The sequence below is a fragment of the Castor canadensis genome, chromosome 8 (genome assembly GCF_047511655.1).
Source record: "Castor canadensis chromosome 8, mCasCan1.hap1v2, whole genome shotgun sequence".
Lineage (NCBI taxonomy): Eukaryota > Metazoa > Chordata > Mammalia > Rodentia > Castoridae > Castor > Castor canadensis.
Window position 1 is genome coordinate 92,132,189 of NC_133393.1, and position 16,855 is coordinate 92,149,043.

A 16,855-nucleotide genomic window follows, 5' to 3' on the forward strand; every position below is an offset into this window, starting at 1 on the left:
TGATAACCAGAATATATAGGGAACTCAAAAAACTAAATTCTCCCAAAACCAATGAACCAATAAAGAAATGGGCAAGTGAACTAAACAGAACTTTCTCAAAAGAAGAAATTCAAATTGCCAAAAAAGACATGAAAAAATGCTCACCATCTCTAGCAATAAAGGAAATGTAAATTAAAACCACACTAAGATTCCACCTCACCCCTGTTAGAATAGCCATCATTAGCAACACCACGAACAACAGGTATTGGCGAGGATGTGGGGAAAAAGGAACCCTCTTACACTGTTGGTGGGAATATAAACTAGTACAACCACTCTGGAAAAAAATTTGGAGGCTACTTAAAAAGCTAGACATTGATCTACCATTTGATCCAGCAATACCACTCTTGGGGATATATCTAAAAGACTGTGACACAGGTTACTCCAGAGGCACCTGCACACCCATGTTTATTTCAGCACTATTCACAATAGCCAAGTTATGGAAACAGCCAAGATTACCCACCACTGATGAATGGATTAAGAAAATGTGGTAGCTATACCCAATGGAATTTTATGCAGCCATGAAGAAGAACAAAATGTTATCATTCACTGGTAAATGGATGGAATTGGAGAACATCATTCTGAGTGAGGTCAGCCTGGCCCAAAAGACCAAAAATCGTATGTTCTCCATATGTGGACATTAGATCAATGGCAAACACAGCAATGGGATTGGATTTTGAGCACAGATAAAAGTGAGAGCTCACAAGGGAGGGGTGAGGATAGGTAAAACACCTGAAAAATTAGCTAGCATTTGTTGCCCTCAACGCAGAGAAACTAAAGCAGATACCTTAGAAGCAACTGAGGCCAATAGGAGAAGGGGACCAGGAACTAGAGAAAAGGTGAGATCAAAAAGAACTAACCTAGAAGGTAACACACACGCACAGGAAATCAATGTGAGTCAACTCCCTGTATAGCTATCCTTATCTCAACCAGTAAAAACCCTTATTCCTTCCTATTATTGCTTATACTCTTTCTACAACAAAATTAGAAATAAGGGCAAAATCGTTTCTGCTGGGTATTGAGGGGGTATGGGGAGAGGGAGGGGCCAGAGTGGGTGGCAAGGGAGGGGATGGGGGCCGGGGGAGAAATGACCCAAGCCTTGTATGCACATATGAATAATAAAATAAAACTAAAAAAAAGAAAATATTGGTGTAGCAATGAAAAATCTCCCACATGATTCTTCACTCTCTTTTCCTTCATTTGCCACTGTGGGTCTGCACATAATCAAAATGGCAGAGCATTAATTAGGTTGAATACCTGAATAAAGTAAAAACATCACATTCTACCATCTGAACAAGCAAACAAAATCTCTGCCATCCATGCTACATATCCAAGTTTAAGTTTTATGGAAATCACTTTATATTTTGTTAAATCCAGCAAAGCTAATCTGTTCTATTAAGATAGTGTTTATCATTGAAAGTTTAATAACCACAGGGAACAGGAGCAAGGACTCTGGTTTTCTGGCAAATTTTGTCATCTGAGTGTTGCTCATATGGGAATGTGTGGATTATGGAAAAAGATCAAGCTACACAATTATAATAAGGATCTTTTCTATCTGCTTTATACTTCATTTAATTGTGGTTTGTTAGACAGGATCTTACTATATAACCAAGGCTGGCCTTGAACTTGCCATCCTCCTGTCTCTGCTTCCTAAATTCTGGGATTATATGTTTGTACCACTGCACCTGGCTTTAATTGTCTTTTAAATGTTTCTGATGCATTGCCACAGTAATTTAAAACTTTATTTCTTATATCAACTAACATCTAAGTACTTAATGAAAACATAAAAGATAAATGTATTTGACATGTAATTTTTATGTGCAGTCGGGAAAATTTTCCTGTTGTTTGTGTGTGGATGAAGGCAGTACAGATGCAAACACATTTACCTCTTGTGTCTGTCCTGAGAAATTCAATATTGGTCTAATTTTCTTTCAATCCAAATCTTTATGACTCAGAGTATTTAATGTTAATGCTATCACTCTTGCTCTTTTCCTTGTTAATGATGACATATGTTGGCTGCAGAGCTCTTAAATCTAATCAAATTTCTAATCCAGTGTCTCAAGAGGGTGGCCTTCAGGCCAACTACAGTAATACAGCCCGGAAATCTCAGTTGCATGGGAGGTGGAGGTGGGAGTACTGTGTTTTGAGGACACCCTGAGTAGAGTTAGTGTGAGACCTTATCTGAAAAAAAAACTAAAAGTGAAAAGGACTGGGGGTGTGGCTCAAGCGGCAGAACACTCAAGCATAAGGCCCTAAATTCATTCTCCCATACCACAAAATAAGTTTCAATAAGGAAGTAAAATCAAACCCTTTATTCAATCAGATGGAACTCAACATTTTAGTAATGACTTTAAGTATTACTACAGTATAGATCAATGTCATTTTGTTTGAAATGTATATTTGTCATGTATACATAAACTGAATTAGGTTTTCTTAAAAACCTCCTTATGATTTACAACATAAAACCATTCAAAGGTAGTTTTGTCTTGCTTTTAAACTTAAACTTATGTTGAGTCTTCACTAGATAAAATGGTTTTAATGTATTTTAACATCCTAGTTCAATGTTCTCCAAGGAATTGCCTTCTTCTGTTTTTAATTTTTAAGTTAGTGAATCCTCTTGAGACAAGTGGCACAGAATACAAAAGGATTATAATTCTTAAAACAAGTGGTTATACTTTTATATAGGCTAGAAACATCTCAAAGTAAAACAACTCTGAGTTTTGTTTTCTCCTCTTTTCTAGGCTTACTAAATGAAGTACATTTTATGTATAAGTAAGGAGAATATGTTCTAAATTTAACATATCATAAATTAGAGAACATTGCTTCTTTTAAATAAAAATCATGAGAAGAAAGAAAACTTCTTGTCATGACACAATCTTTGACTGTATATATCCTGAGTGTGTGTTTTTAGTTCTAATGTATTTTTGGAAGACATATCAGATAGAAATATGGGTTAAAGCAATATAAAAATATGTTGTATATTAAATATTCAGAAATTATCTCTGTTCTGGGATTTACCTCAAAAGAAAACAATTGAAAGTTAAATTGTCACTGAAGAAACTAAGGTTTGGAAAGCTTATGTTTTTATTTGAATCATGTAATCTGTGTTACACAAGGTCAGAAGTAGAAAACGATTTTTTTGTAAAATCTTTTATTAAAATAGGATGGCTTGGAACTAGAATTGACTTTTTGCAGAGCAGGCATAACTTGACCATTTTCGAAGTTATACTGAAAGAATCAAGAGGACTATAAGAGAACTTGAAATTTCATTCTATGACAAGCACGTTTTGAATAAATACTCTTCATGATATAAAGGAACCTTTATTAAATGAATGTATTTTTCTTCTGACAATTATAATGATATTTGTGATTATTGTAAAATACAAAATAGAAAAAATATTTGTCCTGATCTTGAGAAACTTTTTCTCATATTTATAAAGCGGTATATTTAATTCAATATAATTTTAAATTTTCAAATAAATCCTATATCATTTTCTAAGGGAATTTCTTATCTAACTAATAAATTACCTAATTAAGCCAAACATGCCCCAGGAACTATAATGATGGATAGAAACTTCTGATTGTTTTACTGTCATCTGCTAAGCACTTTACTATGGGATTAAGAAGCAAATGAAGACTGTCAATACTTCATAACAATTTATTTTGAAATTTTATGATTTAAATTTAGGCTAAACCGTATCCACATGTGAATTTACTTTATATTTTGGAACTCTATATAACTCACATTTTTCTGATTGTGGTTTCTCTGTACCTTTTGACCTTTTAATATAGACTTAATCTTGAATTAAAAAATTCACTAATGAGAATTAATATGAGTATCAATATAATGAGCATTATATTTAAATAACCAGGCATATTTAGAAAAAGGATCACTGAAGACCACTGAGAATGAAAATGGAAAAAATAAAAAAGAATGAGAAGAGTTTATGACAAAAATCTTAGTTAACTTATAGCCATTTATAATCACTGGAAATGTGTTTGTACACTTTTTAGCAACAGAACAGGGACATACTAAATATAACAAGGTTCAAATACAATTTAACATATACTCATATTATTTTTAAGGAAAGTACTGCTATTCATTAGAAAAATTGGTGGTAGACTTCTCAGATGATAAACATGAGTACTTAAGCATAGTCAGGAAAAATAAAATAAAATAAAACATTTAGAAAGTTAAGATAATTGTTAATTGTTACATGGTGGACCAGAAAAATTTAACGGGGCCTGTGAATAGGGCACTGAAGAAAAGAGGCTATAATGGCAGTACAGAGAAGCATACAAAGCACCAACATTGACGAAAACTACAAGGGATATAGAGTTAACATTTTATATGTAACATTTTATTTTATAGCACCCTAATCTGTCACTATAAATTTTCAGTAAAACATGCTGTATATTTAATGCAAGCACGACGCATAAATATATACTTTATATCTGGCTAGATGTACATAAGAGAAAAGAGAACAATCAAGGTAAATAGGGTGAATACAATTATGACTAGTCAATCAAAAATCAATACTAAAAATCATTTGTTCTCCTTCATATGAGGACTTTAGATTTAGGGTAAATACAGCAATGTTGTAGGACTTGGGTCACATGAAAAGGGGAGAGAACACATATGGGAGGTATAGGGATAGGGCGGAAAACCAAAACATGAAAGTGTTTGATGTCCCCACTGCAGAGGAACTAATACAGAAACCTTAAAGCGACAGAGGTCAATATGGGAAGGGGATCAGGAACTAGCAAAAAGGTCAGGTAGACATGAATCAACTTGGGATGTAACACATTTGTACATAGAAGAAATGCTATGAATCTCTGTATAGCTATCCTTAACTCAACTAGCAAGAATTTGTCTTTGTTTGTATTGCTTGTGTCTTCTCTTCAAAAAAATTAGAGATAAGGGAAGAACAGGTTCTGCCTGGAAGTGGGGGTGGAGTGGGGGGAGTGGGTGGGGGTGGGGGGCAGGGGTAGGAATGGCTCAAATAGTATATGCACATGTGAATAAATGAATAAAAATATTAAAAAAATAAATTGGTAAAATGTAATATTTTAAGACAAAAATTAAAGACAAAATGCAGGGAAGACTCAACAAGAAAAAGCAAATCAAGTCTTCAGGATATGGAGGAAAACAGAACTAAAAGTGATCACAGGATTTGCAAAAGTTTGATGAGGATGTTACCACTTCATGTTCGCTAACAATGTTTGAATCCACAGTATTGCTTTTAATATAGAGTTCCCAGCCATAATCCAACATTAAAAAGTAGCAAAGTCTATGGGAAAAAAGTAATAAATGCAAGCAAAATATGTGTTTAGCAAAGAATAATGAGTCACTAGATGATGTAAAATAATTTAACCTAAAGTAATTGTGTTGCAAAAATTCCAATGTACTACAGAAGGTACATATTAAAATATTAAGATAATTTTTGTTTCTTTGTTTTAAACACTTGCATGACTTTATCAATGCAATATATTATACCTTTGGAATGCTTTCGTTCATGGATATTGAGAATATAATACAAACTCAAGAACTTCCATATATTTAGTGAAATTTTGTGAAAAATAGTATGAGAAAAAATTTCATATGATACCATTGAGTAGAAGAATATTGAAAGAAGTTGGGTGTGGATAGCAACATGTTTACAGAGGATCTCAAAACAAAAAGTTATCTCAATCAGCTCTGTCCTGTTCGCTTCTAATTTTTGTCTTATTTTGTTAGACAGTTATCAGCTATGAAAAACCATACCACAGTCACAGCCTTTATTCTTCTTGGATTAACAGATGATCCACAGTTACAAGTGATCATTTTTCTCCTTTTTTTCACTTATATTTTGAGTGTTACTGGGAACCTAACCATCATCACCCTAACCCTACTAGATTCTCATCTCAAGACATCCATATATTTCTTTTTCCGAAATTTCTCATTTTTAGAAATTTCATTCACAACTGTCTGTATCCCAAAATTTTTTGTTAGTATGGCCACAGGTAATAAGACTATTTCTTATAATGACTGTGCTGCACAGCTGTTTTTCACTATTCTCTTAGGGGCAACTGAATTTTTTTTTTCTGGCTGCCATGTCCTATGACTGCTATGTGGTCATCTGCAAACCCCTGCACTACATAACCATCATGAGCAACAGAGTCTGCAACATGCTGGTCTTTGCTTCCTGTTTGGCTGGTTTCCTGATAATTTTCCCTCCACTCCTGATGGGTCTCCATCTTGATTTTTGTGCAGCCAACACTGTAGATCACTTCTTCTGTGATGTCTCTCCTATCCTTCAGCTCTCCTGCACAGATACAGGCATTATAGAATTAATGATGCTTCTTTCAGCCATTCTGACACTCCTGGTTACATTGGTATTAGTAATTCTCTCTTATACAAACATCATCAGAACTATTCTAAGAATCCCTTCTCCGCAACAGAGGAAGAAAGCCTTTTCTACATGTTCTACACATATGGTTGTTGTGTCCATTTCTTATGGCAGCTGCATTTTCATGTATGTGAAACCTTCTGCAAAGGAAAGAGTGTCTTTAAATAAAGGAATAGCTCTTCTCAGTACTTCTGTTGCACCCATGTTGAATCCCTTCATTTATACATTGAGAAACAAAAAAGTAAAAGATGCATTTAGGTACATGGTCAGAAAGATTGAAGTTTTCTCAATGAAGTGAATTATTTTAATGAGATACTAACATTATTGGTAAAAAAAAGAAAGAAAGAAAGAAAAGAAAAGAAAAATGGAGTGTCGCAGAGCTCTATGTCTATATTAAATACCATATGAACATTTTTTAATTATAGTTTAGACTGAACTTTACTCTTACACTTTTCTCATGCTGAGCAGACATAGAAAAGATAGTTTATGTGTTTTGCCTTTTTATTTTGTTCTTCTGTTCACTTCCTCTTGAAATTCTCTCAGAGAGAGAATTCAGATTTTCCAAATTCCTTTCCATTGTTGTGGAACTCAGAGATTCAATTTGTCACCTATTCCTTATAGAGTTTAATACACTACCTAGGTTTAATCATCTAATTAGTTTATTACTGGTGGATGTAGAATGTGATATTTGGTTTCCTTGTTTGGAGTTTAGAAACTTGGAATAAATCAATTTAATAGCATTTTTTAGTTAAATAACTCAATACTTCCACATTGTAACCTGTCTTAGATAGTGTATTATTAGAACATATTAAAGGAAATTCAAAGAGATTAGGGCATCACTGCATGGCAGGTATCGAATAGGAATTATAGATTACAATTACTGATTTTTGTATCTATCCAGTTTTGTGAAATGCACTAATTTCATTTTCAAGACACTGTCAGACCTATATTGCCTTGCTCTGTTATGCATAAAAATAATAAGGTATCTGTTACTTAGGTAATCTGCTAATGTCAAAACATAAAAAATGTAATGTACATAAACTATAAACTCAGGCATGATAAAATTCATCTTGTAATGTCCATGAATCTCTCAAGCATTATTAACAAAATTAAGTAGAAATTTCCCTTTGGCCCATGTCACTAAAGTTGCAAAATAACAGTAAGATAATTTTACAGCATTCCAGAGACTTAAACAATGCCATATGTGAAATTAATGTTTTATGAGTTCTAGTAGAGAACATTATTTTTCAAATTAAGTAATTGGAACATTGAAATTAGATACAATGACTGATCATGTGAAAAGTAATGTTTGACCCTTTTTCTTAGAAATGGTGTCATATTTTAGTGTGACTGAAAAAAACTTTTCCTAAAAAACTAGTGCAAATTTTCTTTATGAATGATGAAACTTATGCCTTGAAATTTGCTCAAATGTCTGACTTAGTTTCTACGCAAGGTAAATGAGGACGTTACAGAAGTTTCTGACTAGGTTTTTGAACTTACCAAATTGTTAAATAAATTTTATCCCAATATATCCCAAAGTAAATATAACTTGTTGGACTTCCAAACAATTCAATATGAATTTTAGAGCTACCACTATAGTTTTCTATTTGCATATTTAAATAAATATTGACTAGACCATTAATAACACTCAAATTACCCTTCAAATAGTGGCCATCTATGTGTAAAAGGCTTCTATAAAACTGCAGTTCTTGAAGAATGTATTATTTGACATTACCTGAAGACATATCAAACAAGTACCCTTCAGTTTTCAATATTCAGCTTTCTTTGCCTCAGAAACTCAATTTTACATATAAACAACTGTACCTTATAAATAACTATACTCAAAAATTGTGATTCAAAAAGCTTGACATGTGACAAAAACTCTGATGCCTGATGCAAACAGTCTTACCTATGAGTTAAGTTGTTGCCAAATACAATGATGTGAGCTATTTTTATGTTTCTAAATATTATATTGCTTGCTTATTAAGCTCATTGTTTATATATGAACTCTAAGTCTACTTAGGACTTTTTAAAGCCTGATATGTGGGTAAATCTAGGAATCATTTAATATAGTGCAAGGACTGTACCTTGTCCAGTTTTTATTTACAACCAAAAAGAGTTTACTAATAATTATTTGAAATTTGGTAATATATTTAATTACTTTGAGTGTGTAAGATTTTTCCTTTAATTTCTAGGCTATTTTGAAGTAGATAATGGGAAACACAAAAGGAAAGAAATCCTAGGCATAAAGCATGTTGGGAAATGATTAGTGAAAGTGATTAGATTTTCCACTTAATTCAAAATAAATTATGAGTTTCTAAATAAATGTTCACTTGTGTAAATAGCACATGTGATTCTATTATCTGAACTTATGATTCTCAAATTTTGCTTGATATATTAAACTTCCTATTGTTCACCAATATCTCCCATTTCTGATGTCCTATCTTCTCTGGAACCAAAAGTGAAAGACATAACTAACGTCTTTTTCTAGTGGTATATGAAGAGTAAGTGATAAGAAGTTATTCTCAAGGTTTATCAATTGTCTCTTCAATAGCCTTTCTGCCTTGGTCTCTGACTTATTCACTACATTGCTATTAGAATTCTTTCCAAAATACAAATGGATCATGCTATTTTCCTAAACATTTTGTGCCTCTCTATTGCCCGAAGAATAATATTCAGACTCCTCAGATGTTTACATATCTCACTTTCCAGTTTTGTCTCTGATCCCTTCCAGCTGCACGTCTTAGGCCTCAATCACACTGACCATCTTCATGTATTGCACAAAGCGATGGCTCACATGGACAGAATGTAGGCCTCTTGTCCACTTCTTCTTTGCCAGTTTGCACAACTTCAATTATCCGTAGAAGTTAATTAATATGAAGCTTCATATGAGTCTTGTCAAGAAATATGGTAGTCACTTCATACTCAAACGTTCACAGTGTTTGTAGTCAGATCTAGGTTGTTCTTATCATAACGAGATTATATTTATTCCTATCAATAAAACCCACATTTCACAGATTTCTATATCTTCATCTAACAATCAGGAATAAATAAATAAGTGAGCAAAGTTGTGAATAACAATAAATTAGGAAGGCTAATATGTTCACCAATAAAATAAAATTCAAATGTACACTTGATGGGGATTAATATAAAATTAGAAAGTTAGGTTAGGAATATGTAATTTAGAATAATTAATGGATTAGACTTTATAAACAACCAATGTAAGAAAAAGGGGCTAGGTTTTAGAAAAGTTCATTATGACCAAACATGCATGGGCACTGAGGAGAATTAGATTTTATGATGAAGGCCCATTATATCACAGGTTAGAATTCTTGTGTAGTTCTTCTTTAACACTTTAAAATGAAGATGGAATTGAAGGAGATTAATCATTAATTTTAAAAACTCCATCATATGAGAAAATATTTAGGGTACTACAATATAGAGCTTGAGGAAAAATTGCTTATAAAAAGAATATATGCTGTTTTTAGCATTAAGATCACTATGTCCTCACCAATTATTAATTTGTATAAACTATCTTTAAATGGTGCTTACCAAACTCAACCAGTAAAGTATTTATATTTTCACTTATATGTACATTTATTGTTTGTAACTTACATATTAACTATAGTATAAAACATTTTGAGATTTTTAATAGGAAAAAGAAAAGAAGCAATATATTTGATGATATCACCTTAAAATATTTTCTTTATACCTTTTAATTGTTTTTGATTAAAGCAATATTTACACATGTTTATGAGGTACAATGTGATGTTTCAATTTATGTATATATTGGGAGGGAATCAACTCATGGTCATTAGCATATTCATCATCTTAAAATTTTATAATTTCTTTATGAGGAATCCATTCAAATTCTTCTGTTCTATTTTTGTACATATTAAGAATTATTTGTTAATTACATTCAGTCTGTCATTCCAATTTACAAATTGTACAAATGTTAGCTGTATTTTAATTAAATATATTTTATTATATTTACAAATATTGATTTAATTCTTCTGGTAAATGATCTAGAAGTCATATTCTGCTTGTTTTACCTAGTAATTAGTTAAAAACTTTGCACAGTGCAAATTAATGTTTCACAATAACATACAAATACCCCTTAAAAGTGGGAATCATTGTAATTATTCTTCTGATTCCTTCAAGTATTTTAAAAATTGAGCCATAATATTTCTGTTTAATGTTAATCAGCTTTCTTGATTTTATATGTTTGAATAAATATGTAAATAACACACAAACAGAATTTTAAAAACTTGTTGAAATCACCATAAGAAGTGGATGAAGGTAGAAAGGAAGACAATAGAGGAGATGAGCTATAGTACATATATGCATTGAATGTCACAATGAAACAACCTATAAGCTATCTTAAACAAACTAGAATGTCAGTTTTTACAAAAACAGAAACCAGGAAGCCAAAACTGGTCCTGTCTGGGGGATTGCTACCTAGGGTGTGGGGGGGAGGAGCAAGATGTAGGGAAATGGTATAGGAGGGTGAATATTGTGCAAATACTGTGTACACATGTATGTAAATGGAGAGATGATATCTTTTAAAACTATTCCAGGAATGGGGGGGATAAATTAGAATGATGGATGGGGTGAATTAAACTATGATATATTGTAAGAACTTTGTAAATGTTACAATGGACCACCAGTAACACATTAATAAAAATAAAATTAATATATCAAAATTAAAAAATATTTACTTGTAAGATTTCTAAAAATATTAACATCACTCAATTTCTAAGTTTTCGTATAGTTAGATGAGCATTTTCACATTTAATGAGATAACATTATTAACAGTAACAAAAGCCTAGGCAAAAGTTCCAATCAGTCTCCAAATTTCCTGTTCATTTCAACTTTCCCCTGAAATCTTGTAACTTTGTCACATATTGTTAAAATACCATCCATTCTGAAGCAGAGTAACAGCACCATGTATTCAGAAAAACATACTAGCAATTGCCACTTGTTATTATAGAAAAGGGAAAGTTTAGCTATATCTACTTGTAAAACAAATTGCAGGATATTTTTAATGTGTCATTTAAAATACTTTATCTGAGAAACCCAGAACCATCTGAATCTGGAACATTTTTAGAATAATTAATTGGTATATCAGCATATGCTTCGCATATGCTTCTCATATGCTTCTCTTCCTTTCCACCTCTGCCTACTCTTCTCCTCTTTTGACAACTCTTTAAACATGAGCAGATATTCTTAGAGCTAAGGAGTGGCAAAAACTATTCTTCAGTTGCATTTGACCTGTGGGTTGTGGCTATTTGTTTAAGGTGTTGGAGAATGATGATATACTATTTTACCTGGCAGGTTTTGAAATCTGTTTATGGTATTATTTATTAATCTATAAAAACCCATTCAGAAAAGAACAAACAAAAAAAGTAAAAGCCCATTCAGCAAATCAATAATATTATTTTTAGTACCAGCAAGTTTTCAGCTATTTCTTAATAAATGAATGGAAATCTTATTCCATATCTTCTATCTTCAATTAAGAGATGCAACTGAAGTTACTGCCATTCAGTTGATGAGCTTTTTGTCAACTTTTAAAATTTATTTGGTCCTAAATGTATCTAGTGGGAAAAGTTTGCACATGCTTTAGCAGCACTGGAAGATAGACTATTAAATAATCATCACTTACCAGTAAATCTTCTTCCAAACTCATTATCTTCTATTCTGGTAAGTGAATCATCAGCAATCAACAGTCATCATAACTAAGATTAATACAGAGCTGAAGTCACTCAATTCCAGAAAAATATAATAATAAATTATATAATCATACAGTTACAATATCATTCTAGTCCATGTACTCTTTTCCTGGCAAAGAGCCACACATTCTTTAATAAACACTGGAGGAAGATTTAGACATCAAAATCAATGCATGATCTTTCCTCAAATACAATAATCTTCATGGGATCTAGCTTTATGAAATGATTAGTTTATAATGGGGTAAGAGAATTTCACTCCATTATGATGTCTGAGTTATTCTTCCCTTCACTCACCCTAGACTGTCTTCAATTGTATACTTCAATTGAGAACTTAATGCATTGCCTATTTATTTAAGTACTAGGAATTGCACAATCTGTTATCCCCACTAAAGTGCATCATGCAATCTTGATAACCACTTCAACCCTAGTAATCAATAGATAACCTCACCCAATTTGCCACTGTCATTTAAATGTTACAACATAAACTCTGATTTCCCATGATGTCTCATTTCCAGTGAAATCTGGAAGTTCATCTTAATAAAGTGCTTCATACCTTCATTTTAGAGCTGTGATCGCAATTCCTTTTAAGCTATTTGTAAAATCCCCATGTAAATATATCAATAAATATCTTATAGAAAGTATTTCTTTCTGGGTCTTCTTTCATTACATAGCTAAGGAATATGTTAGTGAATTTCATGTGATAAGACATTCCATGTCACTATCACCTTGCATCTTTGGATTTATTTTCTTCATTAAAATAACTATTTTAAAAATCACAACCTCCATCAGAAAGTTGAGCTTTTCTGTGAAATCCACAAATACTAAAAGCATGTGAAGCCAGGCACCAGTGACTCACACCTGTAATCCTAGGTACTCAGAAGGCAGAGATCAGAAGGATTGTGGTTTGAAGCTAGCCCAGGAAAATAGTTCATGAGACCCTATCTCAAAAAATCCTTCACAAAAATAAGGCTGGTGGAGTGGGTTTAAGATGAAAGCCCCAGTAACACAAAAAAAAAGCATGCCAATAAATTCACCTTGATTAAAATTATATGTCCATTTTCTTTGGCGTATCATGTACAGTACTGATTTTCCACATATGTTCCTCAGGCTTTTGTCAGCATACATTGGTAAGTCATTCCAATATATTTGGCATATAGGTAGTCTCATTTGAAAATGCTTTTTTTTAGTTAGCCCCCTATATAATTTTAGATATTTTTATGAACAGTGTATCAATAAATATTTGGAGGCATAAGGCAAAAGAGTGTCTGGAAACCTCTTTAAACTGAGCTAGGACATCATTAATGCCTGTAAGCAAGGCAGCATGTACATTATCAAACACAAGAAGAGAGACAGCTTCTACTGGCATTGAACTCTAGCATGACTTTCCTGTGGAAAAATAAGAAATATTTGAAATATATGTATATATGTGTGTGTGTGTGTGTGTGTGTGTGTGTGTGTATTCTCCAGTTGGTATCTCTCACCCTCAAATACCGATTAATGAACAGTCACGAATGAGATCTAGAAAAGAGGTAAATTCAATTAATGCTGCTAATGCAACAAGCTGTAATATGGAAGTCTACTTTTGTTTTTAGGGTCAATTGACAGACATCAGGGTTGAAGAGATAATGCAATTTTTTAGGAAAGTAGTCAGAACACCATGGTTTGCTGATTGTGACCCAACCTGAGAATTTAAAACTACAAACTTGTTTTGTTTCCATCCTCAATATGGTCAGTCTTTCTATTAAGTAGTGTATAGTGCTTGTATTTCACACACCATGTTGCTGTCTAACCTCTTCATCCACCTGGAGAAAGGTTAACCTTTAATACAATGTTTTTTCCAAGTAAAAATCCTTCATGTCATAACCTGTTCACATTCCATTTTCTTTTTGTAAAAGTAAGCACTGTTTTTTGGATGCTTCAAAATGAAATAAATAATTCCAAACAAACTACCTTCCTTAAAGGTTTATTTTATGCAACTATGTAGAGTAACAAACACATCAGACATAAAAGGAAAAAAAGTAGCATGAATAACTGAGGAGATGCAATTTTCTGTAGTATTTTCACACATTTTGTATTAACTCTTATTTTCTTATTATTGTGGCAAAGATGTTTTTCTATTCTTTAGTTCAAAAGATAAAGGCAATATCTGCTTACAGGGACAAGTTTATTTTCTGGTGAGGATTACAAAGGTAATTTCTCATAGAATGGCAAGTTCAGCATTCTGACAGTTTCTTTAAAATATTGAGTATGTCATAAACTCAGAGTTCTTCAGCAATGATACAGGTTGGCTGTATGTGCTGCATCCATATGGGATCCCTATGCTTTGCCCCTTCTGGGTGTTAGAAAGCAAAAGGAAAGGATACAAACATGAAGCTTCTGCCACCTTCTGTGTCCTGAGTAATCAAGAGTATTGTACTTTCTATTAGAAACTATGAAAATGTGGCTCACTAAGCAATACCTTCCAATTCCTGACAATTTTGGAGAAGAAAATGTTGGCAACTTTCTGGAAGAAGCCCCACAATGATCTTCCATGGACAAGGTTAAGAATATGGAGACATCCCCAATTCCAGGCATGGATTCTCTTGGCCAAATAGTGAGTGAGAGGGTAGGATATTCCCACTGTCCTACTGGTGAATGAGGCTAAGAATCAGGAGGTAAGGAATGATAGTAACCAAATGAGCAGGGCTTTTATTTATTACTAACCTTTCTGGGTAGAAGAAGGAATGGGCAAGTGCTTCTCAAATCTACTGTAGTACCATGAGAGTAAGAAAATCATAGGAAGTCTGTTAGATTAACTCACAACTAGATATCAGACATGAAATGGAAATTTGAGTCAGAGGCTACCAGTTTTAACTGCAACATGTGTACCTTGAAAGTTTTTACCTTATTATTATAAGAAAAACTTAGGCAACTGAAACAATTAGAAAGCTGAGGTAAAGATGGAGGAGGCACCCTGAAATCCATAGAGAAAAGCATGCATTATGATGTCATTTCCAGCAATGGAAATGAAGGACATGATGTTAACTGAAATAAGCCAGACAAAGGAAGACCATTATTGCATGTGCTCTCTCATTTGAGGAAACTAAGGGAAAAAATGATGACCTAAAAGTGGAAAGAGGTATCAGGGTAGAAGAAAGAGTTAGCAGGGTAGAAGAAGGAAGTAGCAGGAGACTGGAGGAAATAAGAAAAGAGAGAGGGAAGGGGGAGAAAAGAAAGGATTGAAGGGAGGGTAGATATTATCATGATGATGTATGCATGTGTAGAAAGGTCACAGTGAAACTCATTGACTTGCAAAATCAATTTGTGTTGTACATTTTTGTAGCTTTTTGTTTGTTTGTTCTTGGTGGTACTGGGGTTTGAACTCAAGTCCTTGTATTTGGCAAGCAGGCGTTCTACTGCTTGAGCTACATCCCCAATCCAAGAGGAGGGAAAGATTTATTATGGCTTATGATTAAGAGGGTTCAGTCCATGGTTTGGCCCTATGTGTTTGGGCAGAGTATCGTGGTGGCAGGAGCACATATTATTAGAGAATCTACCTCACCTTATGATGAAAAGAAAACAGAGAAAGAGAAAGTCAGGAAGGGATCATTACCATACAAGCACCCACCCCTAGTGACCTACTTCTCCTAGTGTAACCCCACCTCCTAAAGTTTTGAGAATCTCCCAAAGTATCAGTGCCATCTGGGGACCTAATACATGACCTGCTGGAAATGCAGAATGGCACAGCTGGTCTTGAAGATAATTCTTCTGAAAGAGATAAATGGAGCCTTTCTGTACGATAGGAAAATCACATTCCTACTTAATTACCAATTATTTGAAAACTCATCTCCATGAAAATATCTGTATGAAAAGACAGAAAGTTTTATTCATAATTTCAAAATATGGAGGTAATTAAGATATACTTCCACAAGTAAAGGTGTAAAAATGCAGCATATCCGTATAGTGGGATATTTATCAACTAAAGCAATATATTATCAAGTATACAAAGGCATAGATGAAGTTCACATGAATATTGCTATATACAAGAAGTCAGGGTTTAAAAACCTATACACTGTATGGTTCCATTTATTTTACATCTTGGAAGAGGCAACTTTAGAGAGAAAATAAAGCAGTGATTGCCATGAATTCAGTGGGGGGTAGTTATACAATTGTGATCCCTGAAATTAATCTGAATTATGTGTTCAGATCTCTAGAACATCTGTAGTTTGACAGTTTTTATTATACAAGCTGCTCAGCAAAGAACTAGTAACGTGCACATCATATATCTCTTCCTGATGGATGCACCCAGGTAAAGCAGAATGGTCAAAGAAAGTAGCTGACTCCAGAAAAGAATTTCTCCACTCATCTTCTTCCTGTACAATGAACAAGAAAAAAAAGGTGAGGAGTTAAATGGATCTACTCTGAAAACTTAAGATTCCAACTTGATTATTCATGGGAAAATGTATCTTTTGTTCACTAACTGCAAACGCAGATCAGTTTGGTTGGCATACCTTCCTAGTCAATCCTGGATACAAGGAAGCTGTTACTAATTGAGCACATCCCCAAAACCACAGTTATTGGAACTTAAATTCCTTAATGCAGTAGTGTTGGGGGATGGAACCTAGTGGGAGATATTTGGGTCTTAGGGACAGAGTCCTTAAAAATGAATCAATAATCTCTTTCTCAATGGAATAGGCTAGTTATTACAGGAGTTTCATGCAC

General features: G+C 33.3%; 1 pseudogene; it reads left to right on the forward strand.

The window, feature by feature from the left end:
* Positions 1 to 5,783: 5,783 nt before the first annotated feature.
* LOC109679741 (olfactory receptor 6C74-like) lies at positions 5,784 to 6,723 on the forward strand (annotated as a pseudogene).
* Positions 6,724 to 16,855: the final 10,132 nt, after the last annotated feature.